General features: G+C 42.7%; 1 protein-coding gene across 1 annotated transcript in view; it reads left to right on the forward strand.

Annotated features, from left to right (window-relative positions):
* Window positions 1-6319: 6319 nt before the first annotated feature.
* The window catches only part of TMPRSS13 (transmembrane serine protease 13), a 72847-nt gene continuing 60191 nt past the window's right edge, over window positions 6320-18975 (forward strand). Inside the window, exon 1 of the mRNA XM_081238861.1 lies at window positions 6320-6419. The gene's annotated coding sequence lies outside the window, so the exon portion shown is untranslated. The remainder of the gene's footprint in view (window positions 6420-18975) is intronic.

The raw sequence follows: 18975 nt of genomic DNA on the forward strand, positions 1-18975 counted from the left end.
GACACTTTTTCAGGCAGGGTCGTCCTTTGTCCTTGAAGCACCATTGTCCTTGTAGCACCACATCTTTTTTTTTTTTTTTTTCCTGCTGGGTAATAGTGCTCCGGGAGAACTGGGTAAACGTCATCAGTCACTCATACCTCTGTCAATTGGCTCATCTGCCACTTCACTCCAGGTGCACGGAAGGTATCTGGGCATGGGAGACAAACTGTCCACTTCACCGTTGTTGGGTGGTGGCATGTGCTTCAGACTATGTGTGTGTATGGAGGGCGGGGGGTGGGATGGAGGTCCCATCCTGTATCTGAAGATCTACCTTGGGACTAGAAAGACCTCATTTTCTTTTTTAAATTTATTTATTTATTTTTGGCTGCGTTGGGTTTTCGTCGCTGCACGTGGGCTTTCTCTAGTTGCATCGAGTGGGGGCTACTCTTCGCTGCGGTGCGCGGGCCTCTCATTGCTGTGGCTTCTCTTGTTGCGGAGCACGGGCTCTAGGCACGTGGGCTTCAGTAGTTGTGGCTGGCGGGCTCTAGAGCGCAGGCTCAGTAGTTGTGGCACACGGGCTTAGTTGCTCCGCGGCATGTGGGATCTTCCCGGACCAGGGCTCGAACCCGTGTCCCCTGCATTGGCAGGCGGATTCTTAACCACTGCACCACCAGGGAAGCCCAAGACCTCATTTTTTGATGGTGGTCGGTGAAGGTCAGGGATGCACTGGCCACATGGATAGTGAAGAGTGGTATATGCAAGCCCAGCAGGACACATGGTCAGTCAGGGCCACCCTAAGTGGACAGCTCTTGTTGCCACACTCTTACATCAGCCTGGAGGAAGAGTCCCAGGGTTTTTAACATGTGAGGATATTTCTTGCACCCTCTGTTGCTCAACTGAGAGACTAAAAGTTAGCCAATTCCTTAGAAGTACCCAGGCATGACCCGAGGGTGTGGCTACTGTCTGAAATGACTTCTTAGTTCCCGTTGACCTTTACAAGGAGTACGCTGCACTGTGTCTTTCTGAACTTGTCTTTACTTTTAGTTTTTTGTTGAGTTGTAAGAGTTTACAAGTCTATACCCCCTCACCATTTTGAAGAAGGATCAGGATTTCTTAATTCATTCATATGACATACATTTAGTGCATATCATTATGAACCCGGGGATATTATGTGCCTGCACATTGTTGAGGCTGAGGGAAAAATGGTGATGAAAACAAGGTCCCTTTCCACAAGAAATGAACACTCAGCTAGAGACAAAGTGAACAGAAATTTTTAACATGCTGTGATAAGTGCTTTGGGAAGGAAAATGCAGGCTCACATGGGGACACAGGAGACAGACACTCTACCACAACTGGGGTCAAGGATAAGGAAGGTTTCCTGGAGGAGGTGACATCTAAGCTGAGACCTGAGGAATCAGTAGGAGGTAGCTGGGTGAAGAGGGGACAAGGAGGGTGTTCCAGACAGAGGGAAGTATATGCTTAGATATGAGGGAATATGACATTTTTTTAAGAATCCTGTAAAGTGAGTAAATTAACATTCCTATTTTAAGAAGAGGAAACCACTGTGACTGACATAGGTTAATGTTTTGCTCAGGGCAGAGTCAGCATTTGAATGTAGACTATTCCAGTGTATCCTGGTGCCTCAAAGAAAGCACCTAGAACAGGAGTTATGTCAGACATATGATTACTGTATCTTTTTCTTTGAAGAAACTCAGTGTTTATTTTGGTTTGTATTCAGTTATTCAATCTCAGTGTTGTGAAAAGTCCACCTACGGTTCAGTGATTTCTGGTATTCAAACCAGTATTGGGACAGATAATAGAAAGTAATTATAATATCTTTTGCTTATTGAGTTCTTACTATGTATCAGTCATTCTGCTAAATACTTAATATGTTGTATCAGAGACTGGCTAGATGGTTAGCAATTCCATTTCCTCTTCCTGGGCACACATGACAACTACATTTCCTAGCTTGCTTTGCAATTAGGTGGAGTATGTGACTGGGTTTTAACCAATGTAAAGTTGAATTGATGGGTGCCATTTCCTGGCCTGGCCTCTAACTCTGTTTTTGCTATTCTGTCAGCCAGTGGAGGGGGCCTAGTGGAGGACTCCAAGGGGATGGAAGGAGCTTGGGTCCCTGAATCACCTCTTGGAGGGGAGCTATGCAGGAAAGACACCCAATCTACATCAGCCGGTGACTTGAGTGTGGAGCACACTTTTCTTGTATGTAGCCACTGAGATTTTGGAATTTTTGTTATAGCAGCTAATGTTAACTACCCTGATTAATGTGCAAACATTGTCTCATTTAATCCTTATTACTACCCCGCTAGATTGACATAATTATTAATGTTTTACAGATGGGGAAGTGAAGTCAGGGACAACATCACTTGTTTGCATCACTCAGCCACTTAGTGGCAGAGCTAAGATTACAGTCCAGGTCTGTTTGACTCCAGAGCTCATGCTTTTGCCACCATATAAAAAATGCCCTTCCCAATCTTGGAAGAGTTCTTGGAAAAGACAAGTGTCTACTGAGTTGAGAGAGAGAACAAGAGGAGGGTGAGGGTGAGGGAGGAGGAACAGCTCAGGGCTGAGTGTGGTGGGAAGAGGGAAGGTGAGGAGCCCCAGAGAACATGTGGGCAGAGCCTTGCCCCCATGGCTACACTGGGAAAATTTTAGGACAAGTTTTGGGCTTTGGATGGTTCCATTGTCCCATTTTCGCTCTACTTCATCTTGGTCTTCAGGTTGATGCTTCTGAATGGGCACCACTGTGGGGTAGGGTGGGCATCTGAGCGGCAGGAAGTCCAGCTTGAGTGTGGTAACAGACAGCTTGCAGTTTCTGTCCCTGGACTAGTGATGAGGGAAGTTCCAGGCCTTGTGATCACTATGTCAGAGCTGAACATAACAGGGAGAGAGACCTCAATGGAACCAACCCTGAGAAGAAATCAGAGAAAAGGAAGCTGCCTGGGGATACTTGGTAGTCACTGGGTCAAGGAGAATGACAGATGTGAGGGGAAGAGTCCATCAAGGGCCAGCCCAGCCCCAGAAGGAGCCTTCTTGCTGTTGGTTACAGAATCTAATTAACATTCACATCCATTCACCGTCTGCCTGGCTCTCTCCTAGATGAGAATAAAAGAGCTCAGCAGGGACAGAACCCCCTTCTGAATGTCCCTCTCTCTTCTGTTCAGATGGTGTGGCTCAGACTTGAATGGAGAGTTGCTTGAATTTTAGTTGAGTGGGTGATAGGCCTCCCTAAAGGGTTTTGGGCAGAAGAGAGACCTGGCAGATTTGCATTTTAAGTAGAAGAGGAAACCCAGAGTACAGAGGTAACTAGCTAAGGTGACTCAGCTAGTTAGTGGCAGAATCAAAACTCTGATCTGATTGAAGTTCACCTCTTTGCCTGACAGGCCCCAACAAATAAGCTTGTGGAACTATGAAGACCATGTGAATCACATGTCATGTTTTGTGCCCCCTAGCAAAGAGAAAAGAGGAAGAAATACTGGTCTCCCAGGTGAGGGACCTCCCCTGCTAATTCTCTTGAATCAGCAGAGCTGGGGCCAAGGGCCATCTCAAGCCTGCAGTCTACTCGGGATATCATTCTTGGCCAGTGGTCAAGATCCACAGGGCTGCTGGGGGCAGCCTGTGGGCCTCAGAAACAGGAGACCTATTTCTCGCCCTAGCTTGGCCACTGCCAGGTGTGTGCCCTTGCGCCAGTCCCTTTACCTCTATTAGCTAATGACAGGATTGGAAGAATTGTAACCCTCCTGGGCTGTTGCAAGGCCAGATACAGAAGTGTTCTGACAACTGATAAAGGCTTCCCAAATAAGAGGGGGTATGGCTAGTAGAAATATTCAGCAGAAAGGCCTCATACTAACTAGAGGGGGCCAGTGCCCTTTCCCCTTGTCTGCATTCACTCATCCTTTCTCCAGGCTGTATGTTGTGCTGAAGCCCACCCCACCCCAGGACAACTGGGGCCTTTGACCACACTTGGACTCCTCTTTGCCTCCAATCATCTTATCAGGACGGGTGAGCACCTAGTCCATTGCCATTGCTCTCATGAATCTGGGTACGAGAGATTAAGAACGCTGACAAAAATATCCCATTCCCTTCAAGAAACAGCTGTGTCTTCCTTGTGTAGTCCAGATGACTTTGACTTCTCCAGTTTTTAGGGGTGTCATTTCCCTTTCATTCTAAACTTAACAGCAGTCTGAGCTCCTATCCTACGAAGGGAAGAAGTTCATCTGCTCTTGGGTTTCCATTCCCAGAGAACTTGTGGGGTTCTCCAGGGAAGTCTCCCATGCCCAGGGCTCTCCTGGCAATCTCACACCTCACTTCCTAGGGTCTCATGGTGCTGGGCTGCAGCTGCTCACTTCAAGTGTAGACACAGGGCCTATCACATTTTGACTTGCTGTTGGAGGCTTGCAAATAGCAGAAGTACCAAAGAGATAGTTTTCAACCACCTTAAGAAGTAGCCACTCAGAGCTCCCACCAGTTTGGCGCCATTCTGAACACTTTCCTTAAGCTCTTGGCAGTCATTGTGGCAGGAAGAAACCAGTTAGCTTCCCACCTTTGGAAATCTCCAGGCCTCTCTGAACAACTTTCTTGCCCCCAGAGAGGGGAGAGGCCTTCCTTTCCCTGCTCAAAGCCCACTACTTCTTCTTCTTATTTCTCGCTTTAAGATGATTCACAGGAAGAGCATCAATATCCTTCAAGGGAAATTCCTAGCTCCACCCCAAGGTACAGTGTGGCTCCAGTGGCCCACAAAGGGCTAGTTGCTGGCATATTTCCTTAAGTCTGCCTTAGCCTCACATAACAGCACAGGTGGGACAGCATCTGTATGGCCCAGACAGTGGCATGTCAAGCATAATCCAGGGCCCTGCACAGCCATTCCTCCACGGAGGGGAAGAGACCAGGTTTGCCTGCTTCTCCTGTGCGTGTCTGGGCTCCTGGTCTTCTATGAGCAAAACCACAACAAAGAACAGTGATTTTCAGGTGTGGGATGGGACAGCCTAAATTCAGCCTATTTTTCTAACTTCTCCGGGCCATGGATCTGCTAAGGAGATACTCAGTTCACACTGCCAAACAAAACCTCTAGACCTCAGTCTGAGGGACCTGTCTTGGGTCCACTACTGAGGTCTGGGCCTTTGCCCAAAACTATGGGCATATGCTTACTTTCTATTGACATGACTAAGAAGGTTCACCCAGGACAGAGAGAGGTTTCCACCTAAAGACAAATCCTAATTACTACTCTGTGATATAGAAATTGCTTGTAACCCTTGAATTGCAGTTTTTCAGTTTCAAGAATTTAAAGGTATCCATTCCACCGTACCTCTGGTAGCAGTAAGAGTGCGGGGTGGGAAGACCTAAAACCGGGGTTTAAGTCCCAGTTTGTCAGTTGTCATCTGTGACTTTGGGCAGGTCACAAATTCCCCAGGTCTCAGGTTTCGTACCTATAATATAAAGATGATACCTCTTCTTACAGCCTATTGGGGTTGTCGAGAGGATTAATGTAAGCAAACGTTTGTTAAGTACCCTTGACTAGGTCCTGTGGGATACAAAAATTAGTCATACGCTGGCCTGATCAGGAGCATGTACTTTCAGGGGATTTAAACCTGTAATAAATAACGTCTAAGGACCAGCTTAGATGTAAGGTGTCTTGTAAACTCTAAGGTGTAATACACATGTAGGGTATTAGTACTGCTGGTATTTTTCTTATGGATTGGGTCTTCTTTCTGGTCACTGCCAGGCCAAGCATATCTTGACCAGGTCATAACCCGAAGCCTGTTCTCCCCGTCCCCTCATGGCTCCAAGAGATCTTGCTGCCCCTTGGAATCCTGGAATCCTTACGTGGAAGACAATTCATCTGTACCCCTGCTTCTCTTCCAGCACTTTCCCCAGGACATACTGGAAATAAGGCCTTTCCTCTTTCACAGAATTAATGACAAGTACAAGAAACGATAATTGGAGGTCAGCTGGGCATGGTGCGTAGAAAGTGTGCACATGTTCCCAGTGGATGTGTGCGTGGGAGGGGAGCATGGAAGAGGGAAGTTCTACAGTCCGAGGGTACAGTTCAAGTTCTTATCATTTATAGGAAAATGAAAGTCAGAGAGGAGGAGCTCAGTTAGATAGACAAGTTCACACCTCACCCCCAGATTCATTCTGTGGCCATCTGACCTTTTGGGACATAAGAGCAAGTGAGTTGTTGTCCTTTTCACCTTGTTCCAAACTCTTTTTCACAAGCCAGCAGTTGGGTGACTGATAACAGGAAGTCCTGCTGGCCTTTCTGGTGGCCACTAGCCCTTCCTTTCTGCCTGCACTAACCTGCCCTTCTCTTCTCCCTCAGCCCCTCCTCCCAGGACACCAAAGGAACCGAAGTGGAAAATTCTCAGGACCCATGAGAGAAAAATGAGCATTTCTTCTGCAGCTTTTTAGAGTTCTTGAATAAGGTGAGGTTATTTTTACACTTCTTAGAACTTTGGTTTGGTAAACACATTTTTTTAACGCATAAAAATTCTTTGATTAAGTAATAAGTGTTCAGAAATATATACCATTTATCAACACTTTGATGGTATGAAACTCCAAATAGGTGACTCATGTTTAATGTTACCAATTGTGGAAATTCTAAGCCTAATTTCAGAAAGCTGAAGTGAATAAATGCTCTGAGGTTCATGAAAGTTTTGTAAGTGGTCACTACTTGCGTCCGCATTTATAAATTAACAGAAGGGTTTCCATGTGAGTACTGGATACTTGCCCATCCATTGTTCTCAGGAGATGCTCCCTGTGCAACCATATAATGAGCTACTTCTTGTGGCTCCTGGACTAGGAGCCTCTTTCCATTACATGTGTTCTGGAGCTCAGGACTCAATTCTTTCCCCCTCTCCATTTAACTTTCCTCCCCACACCAACTCTGGTCATTACATACTAAAGCATAAGTCAGTAACTCAGCTCCTCTGAGGTCCCACTTTGATAACAAAGTCCATTATTGCCACATCTTCCTCACGGCCCTTCTCCCTCTTGGGTCAACAGCTTGAATCTGCTAATATTCATTGAGTACTTGCTCTGTGTCAGCCACTGTGATTAGCACCGGGGGACAAAAATGAAAAAGAGACTGTGTTTGCTTTGGAGGATGCTTAGTTTGAAAGCGAGGGGAAAAGGAAACCTAGTGTTTATTTTTGTGCTGGCTAATGAGCTGTTATTACTTCATCTGATCCTATTTGAGGTATTCTTTTCTCATTTTACAGAGGAGGAAACTGAGAGGTTATATGATTTTCCCAAGGCTACTCAGCAAATGGTCCAGTCCAGGCCTGTCTGACCCTACATCACCACTTTCCTCTTCACCCCTACTCCCACCAGCCACAGACAAAAAGAAGCAGATGGGACATTCCAGCTGTAGCTCAGTTGGGAGGTTGCCAGGCAAAGAACTAGGTTGAGGCCTGTTGGCAGGTGTTTGGGTACAACCGTGTCCCCCTGTGAGAGATCCAGAACCCAAGGCAGCCATGGTGAGGTGTATGTGTCAAATCTCCCTGTCTCTTTAATTACTAGAATTTCTCAGGAGCCTAAATGTGATTACATGTAGGACTCATTTTTTTTAAAGGAATATTTTTATTTTTATTTTATTTTATCTTATCATTTTATTTTATTTTATTTTATTTTTTGGCTGTACTGTGCAGCATGTGGGATCTTAGTTCCCTGACCAGGGATTGAACCTGTGCCCCTTGCAGTGGAAGCACATAGTCTTAACCACTGGACTGCCAGGGAAGTCCAGGTAGGACTCATTTTGATGATCCTTAATTTAATCACATCTGCAAAGACCCTGTTTCCATAGGAGGGACCATTCATAGGTTCCAAGGATTAGGACATGGATAGCTTCTGGAGAGCTATTTTCATCTTACCACAGTGACCAGTTTCAACATTCATTTCTGTATTCATTCAATCATACCTTGATTGAACATATATTTATTGAGCATTTACTCAATACCGGACACTGCAGGGCACTAGGAAGACATGGTGAGCGAAGCAGAGCCTTCTCATAGCCTTACGGTTTAGACGTGGAGATGGGCGTTGATCAAATAATCATCCATGTAATATGCAAAATTGCAACTGTGGTAAGTGCCATGAGAGTCCATAATTGGGACCTGACCTGGTGAGAAAGGCCCAAGAGAACTTCTATGAGGAGGTGCTGCTTGAGTTGAAATCTGAGAGACGAGTTGGGGTCACCAGGTTAAGAGGGGAGGGAAGAGTGTTGCAGGCAGAGGGAACAGATGGCAGGACCAGGGCATGACCAGCACCGGCAGGATGTGCAGGGCTTGGGGTTGGGCCCATGGGGAGAGGGGTGTGGGTTTCAGGCACTGTGTGCGGGGGTCAATCTGTTGTGCCTTCTCCCCATCCTTTAGCCCAATCCTAACTCGTGGCTCCTGCCTGGTATCCTAGAACCCTTCCTCCCCGTTCCTCCCTCCGGCCTCATCCTCTCACTTCCTGCCCAGTATACCATGTGGTTTAGCAAGGAAACCCCCTGAGCTCAGTGTTAAGGGCAGACTTCTAAGCTTTGATCAACAAAAAATTCATAAGAGCCTACTGTGTGGCAGACATTGTGTCGGGAGTTACAGAGATGAAGACAAGAAAGTGACATTCTTCTGGCCCTTGAGGCAAGAGACTATAGGGTGGAGGGGAAAGCATGAGGGCTTGAATGCTGAATAGCCTGTTGACCTGCATTGAATCTCATTTCTACTACTTACTGCTGTGTGATCTTGGGAGAATGACTTCACCTCTCTGTACTTCAGTCTCTTTCAGGAGCACTTAAGTCAACCAACTTTTGATATGGCCCCACTGTGTGCTCGGCAGTAGGCCAAGTGCTGGCAACCCTCAGAGACCTGTCTGGGTGGGAGCAGAAGACTGAGGTGGATTGTTTCCTCTCCTGGGACTCCAGCTCCAGTTCTGCTGCCTGCAGTGCTTGATCCAAATGGGTTTCCGGGGTAGATGCCACCAAGTGGTTTCTGCACAGGGGCCCCAAGCCAGGCGTAGTGCTCCAGGAGATGGCAGTCAGATGAATGTTCTGGGAGTGTGGACCCATCTGGCCTTCTGCCTGCCTCCTCTTCCCTGCTTCTGCAGAATATTCCACTGTCTCCAGAGAACCCTCTTGATAAACACTAGTCATTCCAGGCTTGTGCATCACCCCCAAATTCGCGGAGTACTCTTCTGGCCAACAATTTTCATCTACATCTTTGTTTATTGGCCACTATTACTAGGTGCCTCAACTTGATGTTTTGGTAATGACACTGGCCCTGGTCTTTTCCATCCAACTGTCTGTGTGAATAGGCCAAGATGGGGTCAGACAACTTGCTAACTCTGCTGAGTTTGGCAAATCGCCTTACATCTTTACGCCTCCATTTCTATGGTGAAGTGAAAATATAAGTCCCTTGTCAACCTTCCAGGGCTTCTGTGAATATCAAATGATATTCTGCCCCCACGTCCTGTTTTTACTCCATTGTGGTGCCCAAGATGAGGTTTAGGGTGGGGTGAGGAAGGGCAAAACCTTGAGTACTGAGTGGTTGAGCTCTCTAAAATTGGCTGAGCCTTATTGATACCCATGATTCCTCCTCTAAGGGCTGTTGTGGGTGCAGGTGGGTTAACTGCCCAGAAGTTGTCTTGTTAGGTTTCTTTTCCAACCATAGCGGCTTTTGAGTCTTCAATTCCCTCCCTGCTCTCTCACCTTTGAACATCTGGGTGGGGGATTTTGTTCAGAGTGTGAAACAGTCTTCTAGATCGCTCAGGTCTTCATAGGTGTGAGGAGTTGTTTTTGTCCTTTGGCGGGAAGGCATTTTCCATGTGAGCAGAGGTGTGAGGCTGTGACCCCTCATGCCCTGGGGCTGCTCTGTGCCTGAGAGTTCAGGCACCCATGGGAAGCCATGGAACTGGATTCTGGGGTAGGCTTTGAGGCAGGCTGAGGAGCCAGCCTAGTTACTACACAACCAGGCCCAGCAGGGAAGGGAGGATAGACAGCCTCAGAGACACGCTGAGAAATGAGTGAAGGAGAGGATTCAGAGCAGGGTCAACCAAGCAGCACAAAATCTGGGTGGACGAACAATCTATGGAAATTCACTCCAATTTTTAGGGTATGGTGTGCAAGGCATAGCTAGGAATACCATGGGGTTCACAAGTAGAGTAACTCTGAGTCTCAGTTTCTTTATCAATGAAACGAGAATAATAGTATTTATTGTATAAGGTTATTGCAAGGATTAAATGAAATTAAATACATAAAAGATGTTTAGTACAGTGCATGGTGCATAAATGTCCAACAGATGTTAGATGTGGGAAGGTCTAGTTCAGGTAATGGTGGAATAGTTTGCACTGGATAACCCTCTGGCTGATAACAGTGATGAGCTCTGAGCAAAATATGGAAAATCCCAACTAGGAAAAGAGACAAATCTCCCATGTAGAAGAATTTCAAATCATTTATGTAAATACTCTACCCTCAATGACCATCACTGCTTACTCCTTAAGTGTGGACTGTGCATAGTGACTTTCTTTCAGAGGACAGTATGGAAAGAGGGGGGAAAGAGTAACTTTGTAGTGGCAAAACCTGACAATCACTACTAACTCAGACAGGTGATCAAGGTCAACATCAACAGTGATATCAAAGTCATGTTGACAGTACCTACCCTTGATGTGATATGATGAGAATAGTACTTTGCCTCTGTGGTCTTCTTCTCCAGAGCCTGTAATTCCAGTATAGCCATGAGGAAAACATCAAACAAATTCCAAGAGAGAGGCATTCTACAAAATATCAGACCAGTACTCCTCAAAACTGTCCAGGTCATCAAAAACAAGAAAGCTCTGAGAAACTGTCCCAGCTAAGAGGAGCTTAAGGAGACATGATGACTAAATGTAATGTGATATGGCAACCAATATAATGTGGTACCCTGGATGGGATCCTGGAACAGAAAAAGGACATCAAGTAAAAACTAAGGAAATATGAATAACGTAGGAATTTTAGTTAATGAAAATGTATCAACATTGGTTCATTAATTGTAACCAAATGTTCTCATATTAATAATAGGGGAAAATGGTGTGGGGTGAAAATTCTTTCAGCTTTTGTATAACTGAGAATATCTTTATTGTAACTTTATTTTTGAGAGATATTTTTGTGGGCATAGAATTCTAGATGGATTGTTTTTTTCCTGTCAGTTCTTTTTTTCTTTTTTTTTTTTTTTTTTGTGGTACGCGGGCCTCTCACTGTTGTGGCCTCTCGTGTTGCAGAGCACAGGCTCCGGAAGCACAGGCTCAGTGGCCATGGCTCACGGGCCCGGCTGCTCCGCGGCATGTGGGATCTTCCCAGACCGGGGCACGAACCCGTGTCCCTGGCATCGGCAGGCGGACTCTCAACCACTGCGCCACCAGGGAAGCCCTCCTGTCAGTTCTTTAAAGATGTTGCTCCCTAGTCTTCTTGTTCACATTGGTTCTGATGTGACATATCCTTATCTTAATCTTTCCTTTGTATGTAACATGTCCTTGTTTGACTGCATTTAAGATTTTCTCTTTAACATTGGTACTGAGAAATTTGATTATAATGTGCCTTGGTGTAGTTTTCTACATGTTTCTTGTGCTCAGAGTTTTTGTTTGTTTGGTTGGTTGGTTGATTTCTTAGACCTGTGGGTTTATAATTTTCATTAAATTTGGAAAATTTTGCTATCATTTCTTCAAATATTTTTCTGTTTCCCCCTCCTCTCATCTCCTTCAGGAATCTTTCAGGGAGTTCAATCTTAGGCCATTTGAAGCTGGCCTACAGCTCACTGATATTCTTTTCTTTTCTTATCTTTTGTGGCTATTTTTTCCTCTGTGTTTCATTTTGGGTAGTTTCTATTGCTATGCCTTCACGTTCACTGATCTTTTATTCTACAGTGTCTAATCTGCTGTTAATCCCATTCAGTTTATTTTTCATTTATGATATTGTAGTTTTCACCTCTAGAAGTTAGAATTGAGATTTTTAAAAATAAAAGTATCTTTGTCTCTACTTAACTTTTTGAACCTATGAAATACAGCTATAATAATTGTCCTAATGTCTTTCTCTACCAATTCTGGCATCTGTGTCAGTTCTGGGTTGCTTCAATTGATTGATTGTTTCATCATTATGGGTCGTGTTTTCCTGTTTCGTTGCATGCCTTATAATCTTTGGTTGTATGCCAGCCATTGTGAATTTTATATTGTTGGGTGCTGGATATTTTTGTATTCCTATAATTATTATTGAGTTGTGTTCTGGGATGCAATTAAGTTTACTTAGCAAAAGTTTTATCCTTTTGTGTCTTGCTTTCGTGATTTCTTAGGTGAGTCTGGCAATTATTCTCCTCTAATGAGGCAAGACTACCCTGAGAACTGTACCCATTGCCCTGTGGATTATTAGTTTCTCCAGTCTGGATAGTGAGGACAGGTACTGTTTCCAGTTCTGTGTGAGCATCAGGTACAGTTCACTCTTACTCTTTCAGATGGTTCTTTGCATGGCCTCTGGTAGTTTCTTCATTTGGACACACTAATCAGTACTCTGCTGAATACTTGAAGGGAACCTCCTTCAGATCTTTGATGTTCTCTCTGCATGTAGCTCTCTAATCTCTGGTATTCCATCCTATGAACCCCAGCTGCATAGGCTCTACCCGAGTTCCCCCTCCCTGTGCTATGGCCTGGAAACTCTCTCAAGGCAACATGTTGGGGCAATCATAGGGCTTTCAGGGTTCTTGTCTTTTGTTGCCTGAATTTCAAGATCTTGAAAACCAATACTACATATGTTTTTTCCATGGGGAGGGCAGTGGTTTTTTTCAGGTGGGAAGGTAAAATGGTCCCTGTTACTCTATCTTGTCCAGAAGTGAAAGTTCTCACTTTTATTTTTGAAGGACATTTTTGCTGATTATAGAATTCTAGGTTGGCAGTTATTTTCTGTCAGCACCTTAAAAATATCATTCCCTTGTCTTCTGGTTTCTCTTGTTTCTGTTAAAAAGTGTATTAGTGGGCTTCCCTGGTGGCGCAGTGGTTGAGAGTCTGCTTGCCAATACAGGGGACACGGGTTTGTGCCCCGGTCTGGGAAGATCCCACATGCTGTGGAGCGGCTGGGACGTGAGCCATGGCCTCTGAGTCTGCGCGTCCAGAGCCTGTGCTCCGCAACAGCAGAGGCCACAACAGTGAGAGGCCCACGTACCGCCAAAAAAAAAAAAAAAAAAAAGTGTATTAGTTTTGTAGGGCTGCCATAACAAAATAACTTCTAAACAACAGAAATTTATTTCTCACAGTTCTAGAGGCAAGAAGTCCAAGATCAAGATGTCAGCAGGGTTCCACAAAATGGGGGAAAATATTTGCAAATGATGTGACCTACGAGGGATTAATCTCCAAAATATACAAACAGCTCATGCAGCTCTATGTCAAGAAAACAAACAACTCAATCAAAAAATGGGCAGAAGACCTAAATAGGCATTTCTCCAAAGAAGACATAGAGATGGCCAAGAAGCACATGAAAAGATGCTCAACATCACTAATTATCAGAGAAATGCAAATCAAAACTCCAGTGAGGTATCACCTCACACCAGTCAGAATGGCCATCATCAAAAAGTCTACAAACAAGTGCTGGGGAGGTTGTGGAGAAAAGTGAACCCTCCTACACTGTTGGTGGGTTTGTAAATTAGTACATCCCCTATGGAGAACAGTATGGAGGCTCCTTAAAAAACTTAAAATAGAACTACTGTATGACCCAGCAATTCCACTCTTGGCATACATCCAGAGAAAACCATAATCCAAAAGGATACATGCACCCCAATGTTTATTGCAGCGCTATTTACAATAGCCAAGACATGGAAGCAACCTAAATATCCATTGACAGTGGAACGGGTAAGGAAGTTGTGGTACATATATACAATGGAATATTACTTAGCCATAAAAAATAATGAAATAATGCCATTTGCAGCAACATGGATGGACCTAGAGATTATCATACTAAGCGAAGTAAGTCAGAGAAAGACAAATATATGATATCACTCATATGTGGACTCTAATTATTTAAAAAAGGTACAAATGAACTTATTTACAAAACAGACTTACAGATATTGAAAACAAACTTATGGTTACCAAAGGGGAAACATGGAGGGTGGATAAATCAGGAGCTTGGTATGAACACACACTGCTATATATAAGACAGATAACCACCAAGGACCTACTGTATAGCACAGGGAACGTTATTCAATATTCTGTGATAACCTGTATGAGTAAAGAATCTACAAAAGAATGAATGTATGTATATGTATAACTGAATCACTTTGCTGCACACCTGAAACTAACACAACATTGTAAATCAACTCTACTCCAAAAGAATTAAAACATTAAAAAAAAAAGATGTCAGCAGGGTTGGTTTCTTCTGAGGCCTCTTTCTTTGGATTGCTGATGGCTGTCTTCTCCCTGTACCCTCACATGGTCTTTCCTCTGTAAATGTTTGTGTTCAAATCTCCTCTTCTTATAAGGACACCAGTCATTTTGGATTAAGGCCCACCCCAATGATCTCATTTTAACTTAATTACCTCTTTAAAGACCGTCACATTCTGAGGTACTGGAGGTTAGCACTTTAACATATAAATTTGTGGGGAGGAGTACATTTCCACTTATAACAAAAAGTCAGCCATTAGTCTTTTTTTTTTTTTTTTTTTTTTTTTTTTTTGCTGTATGCGGGCCTCTCACTGCTGTGGCCTCTCCCGTTGCGGAGCACAGGCTCCGGACACACAGGCTCCGTGGCCATGGCTCGCGGGCCCAGCCGCTGCGCGGCATGTGGGATCTTCCGGGATAGGGGCACGAACCCGTGTCCCCTGCATCGGCAGGCGGACTCTCAACCACTGCGCCACCAGGGAAGCCCAATTAGTCTTTTTTTAAATTAAATTTTATTTATTTATTTTGTATACAGCAGGTTCTTATTAGTTATCTATTTTATACACATCAGTATAAACAGTATTGACATCAGTCAATCCCAATCTCCCAATTCATCCCACCGCCACCTGCCACCCCCACCACCCCGCTGCTTTCCCCTTTGGTGTCCATATGATTGTTCTCTACATCTGTGTCTCTATTTCTGCCTTGCAAACCAGTTCATCTGTACCATTTTTCTAGGTTCCACATATATGCGTTAACATACGATATTTGTTTTTCTCTTTCTGACTTACTTCACTCTGTATGACAGTCTCTAGATTCATCCACGTCTCTACAAATGACCCAATTTCGTTCCTTTTTAACAGCCATTAGTCTTATTCTTCTTCCTTTTAAGATTATGTGTCTTTTTTTTTTCTGGGTTCTTTTCAAGATTTTCTTTTTGTGTTTGTCATCAGCAGTTTTATTATGATGTACCTAGGCATGGTTTTCTTGGAATATACCCTGCTTGGGGTTTGTTGAGCTTCTTAAGAATTCTGCTCATTCACTCAGATACTCATCTTTTACTCAGAATTCTTGTGTCCAGTGTCAGCTTCATCTGCCTGCCCCATTCCCTAGATTTTGTATTCCCTGGTTCCTTATAGCTGGCTCCTTGACTCTCCCATTTTGAAAGTTCATCCCTTTCCAAGTACCCTAAGGACAGGTAGTGCTAACAAACCATAACATTTTGAAGCATTCTTATTCCCAAACAATGGGATTTTGAAATTATCTCATATTTTAAATTAGAAATGTTTTTCTTCTACAAAGCAGTTCATATTTATTAAAGAAAATTTGGAAGTAAAGAAAAGTTTACAAAGAAGGAAAAATAAATCACCCATAGTCCCATGACATATTTTTCACTTTGTTTTTTTTAAAATGTTTTTATTTTCTCTTTCAGTTTTATTGGGATATAATTGACATACAGCATTGTATATATTTAAGGTGTATAGCCCAATGACTTGCATGTATTGCAATGTGGTTAGCACAATAAGTTTAGTTAACATCCACCATCTCACACAGATACAAAAAAGAAAAAAATTTTTTTCCTTGTGATGAGGACTTTTAGGGTCTACTCTCTTAGCAGCTCTCAAATATACCATACAACAGTGTTAACAGCAGTCATCATGTTGTGCATTTCATCCCTAGTACTCATTTATCTTGTAACTGGAAGTTTGTACCTTTTGACCACCTTCATTCAATTCCTCCACCCCCACCCTCTTGCCTCTGGTAACCACAAGTATGATCTCTTTTTCTATGAACTTGGTTGTTTTGTTTTTTTAGATTTCACATTTAAGTGAGATCATACAGCATTTGTCTTCCTCTGTCTGACTTTTTCACTTAGCATGATGCCCTCTAGGCCCATTCATGTTGTTACAAATGGCAGGACTTTCTTTTTTTTTTATGGCTGAATAGTATTCATTGCATATATATACACCACAATTTCATTATTCATTCATTGTTGATGGACATTTAGGTTATTTTCATTTTTAGATATTGTAAATAATGCTGCAGTGAACATGGGGGTGCAGATATCTCTTCAACATAGTGATTTTGTTTTCTTCAAATATATACCCAGAAGTGGAATTGCTGGATCAGATGGTATGAGGGACCTCCATAGTGTTTTCCATAGTGGCTGTACCAGTTTACAATCCCACCAACAATGCACAAGGGTTCCCTTTACTCCACATCCTTGCCAGTATTGGTCTCTTAGGTTTTTTTTGATAGGAAATTTATTGATAGAAATCTCATATTTTTTCATTAGATTACACATCATTTATTACTTGTTTTTTAAATTTATTGTTTAATTAATTAATTTGTTTATTTTATTTTATTTTTTTGGCTGTGTTGGGTCTTCATTGCGATGCACAGGCTTTCTCTAGTTGGGGTGAGCAGGGGCTGCTCTTCATTGCGGTGCGTGGGCTTCTCATTGCGGTGGCTTCTCTTGTGGAGCATGGGCTCTAGGCGTGTGGGCTTCAGTCGTTGCAGCAGGAGGGCTCAGTAGTTGTGGCTCACGGGCTCTAGAGCACAGGCTCAGTATTTGTGACGCACAGGCTCAGTTGCTCCGCAGCATGTGGGATCTTCCCGGACTAGGGATCGAACCGGTGTTCCCTGCATTGGCAGGCGGTTTCTTAACCACTGCACCACCAGGGAAGTCCCTTTTATGTTTTTTTGTTATAGCTATTCTGATTGGTGTGAGGTGATACCTCATTGTGGTTTCAATTTGCATTTCCCTAATGGTTAGTGATGTTGAGCCCCTTTTTAACGTACCATTGGCCATTTGAATATCTTCTTTGGGAGAATGTCTATTCAGGCCCTTTGCCCATTTTTAAATTGGATTATTTGTTTTCCTGCTAATGAGTTGTATGTTATTTATGTACTTTGGATATTAACCCCTTATCAGATGTGTGATTTGAAATATTTTCTCCCATTCTGTAAGTTGCATTTTCATTTTGTTGATTGTTTCTTTGGCTGTGTAGAAGCTTTTTAGTTTGATGTAGCCCTCTTTGTCTATTTTTTATTTTGTTGCCTTTGCTTTTGGTGTCATATTAAAAAAAATGTTGTCAAGACCCATTTCAAGTATATTTTTTCCCTCTGTTTTCTTCTAGGAGTTTTATGATTTCAGATCTTACATTTAAGTCTGCAATACCAATTTTAGTTCATTTTTCTGAGTGGTCTAAAATACAGATCTAGTTTTATTTTTTTACATGTGAACCTCCAGTTTTCCCAGCACCATTTATTGAAGAGATTGTCTTTTCTTCATTGAGTATTCTTGGCTTTCTTGTCAAATATTAGTTGACTGTATATTCATGGGTTTATTTCTGGGCTCTTAGCTCTGCTCCACTGGTCAATGTGTCTGTTTTTATGACACAGCCATATTGTTTTGAGTACTATAGCTTTATAATATAGCTTGAAATCAGGAAATGTGATACCTCCCACTTTTTCTCATAAAAGAATGCTTTGGCTATTCAGGGTCTTTTGTGGTTTCATATAAATTTTAAGATTGATTTTTCTACTTCCATAAAAAATGCCATTGGAATCTTGATAGGAATTACATTGAATCTGTAGGTGGCTTTGAATATTATAGACATTTTATCAATATTAATTTCTCCAATCCATGAATACAGGATATCTTTCCATTTATTTGTGTCTTCTTTGATTTCTTTCATCAATATCTTATAGTTTTCAGTGTAGAAAATTTTCATCTCCTTGGTTAAATTTATTCCTAAATATTCTGTTGTTTTTGACGCTGTCGTAAATGGGATTGTTTTCTTTATTTCTTTGTCAGGTAATTTCTTGATAGTGTATAGAAACACTACTGATTTTTGTATGTTAGTTTTGTGTCCTGCAACTTAGTGAATTCACTGATTAGATCTAACAGCTGTGTGTGTGTGTATGTGTGTGTGTGTGTGTGTGTGTGTGTGTGTGTGTGTGTAGTCTAGGATTTTCCAGATATAAAATCATGTCATCTGCAAATAGAGACAATTTTACTTCTTCCTTTCCAATTCTGATGTTGTTTATTTCTTTTTCTTGCCTGGCTGCTCTGGCTAGGACTTCCAATACTGTGTTGAATAGGAGTGGTGAGAATGGGCACCCTTATTTCTGATCTTAGAGGAAAAGCTTTCAAACTTTTAACGTTGAGTATGATGTTAGCTGTGGACTTATCATATATGACCTTTATTTATGGTGAGGTATGTTCCTCCCATGTCTAATTTGTTGACAGTTTTTATCACAAACAGATGTTGAATTTCGTTGAATATTTTTTCTGCATCTATTGAGATGATCATATGATTTTTGTTTTATTCTATTAATGTAATATATCACACTTATTGATTTGCATATGTTGAACTATCCTTGCATACCAGGGATAAATCCCACTTGATTATAGTGAATGATCTCTTTAATGTGCTGCTGAATTTGGTTGCTAGTATTTTATTGAGAATTTTTGCATTTATATTCATCAGGGATATTGGCCTATAGTTTTCTTTTTGTGTCCTTGTCTGGCTTAGGTTTTTGGCTGCCTTCATCAAATGAGTTTGGGTTAACCCAACTCCTCTTTGAGTTTTTGGAAGAGTTTGA

The sequence above is a fragment of the Mesoplodon bidens genome (genome assembly GCF_964165515.1).
Source record: "Mesoplodon bidens genome assembly, chromosome: 7".
NCBI lineage: Eukaryota > Metazoa > Chordata > Mammalia > Artiodactyla > Ziphiidae > Mesoplodon > Mesoplodon bidens.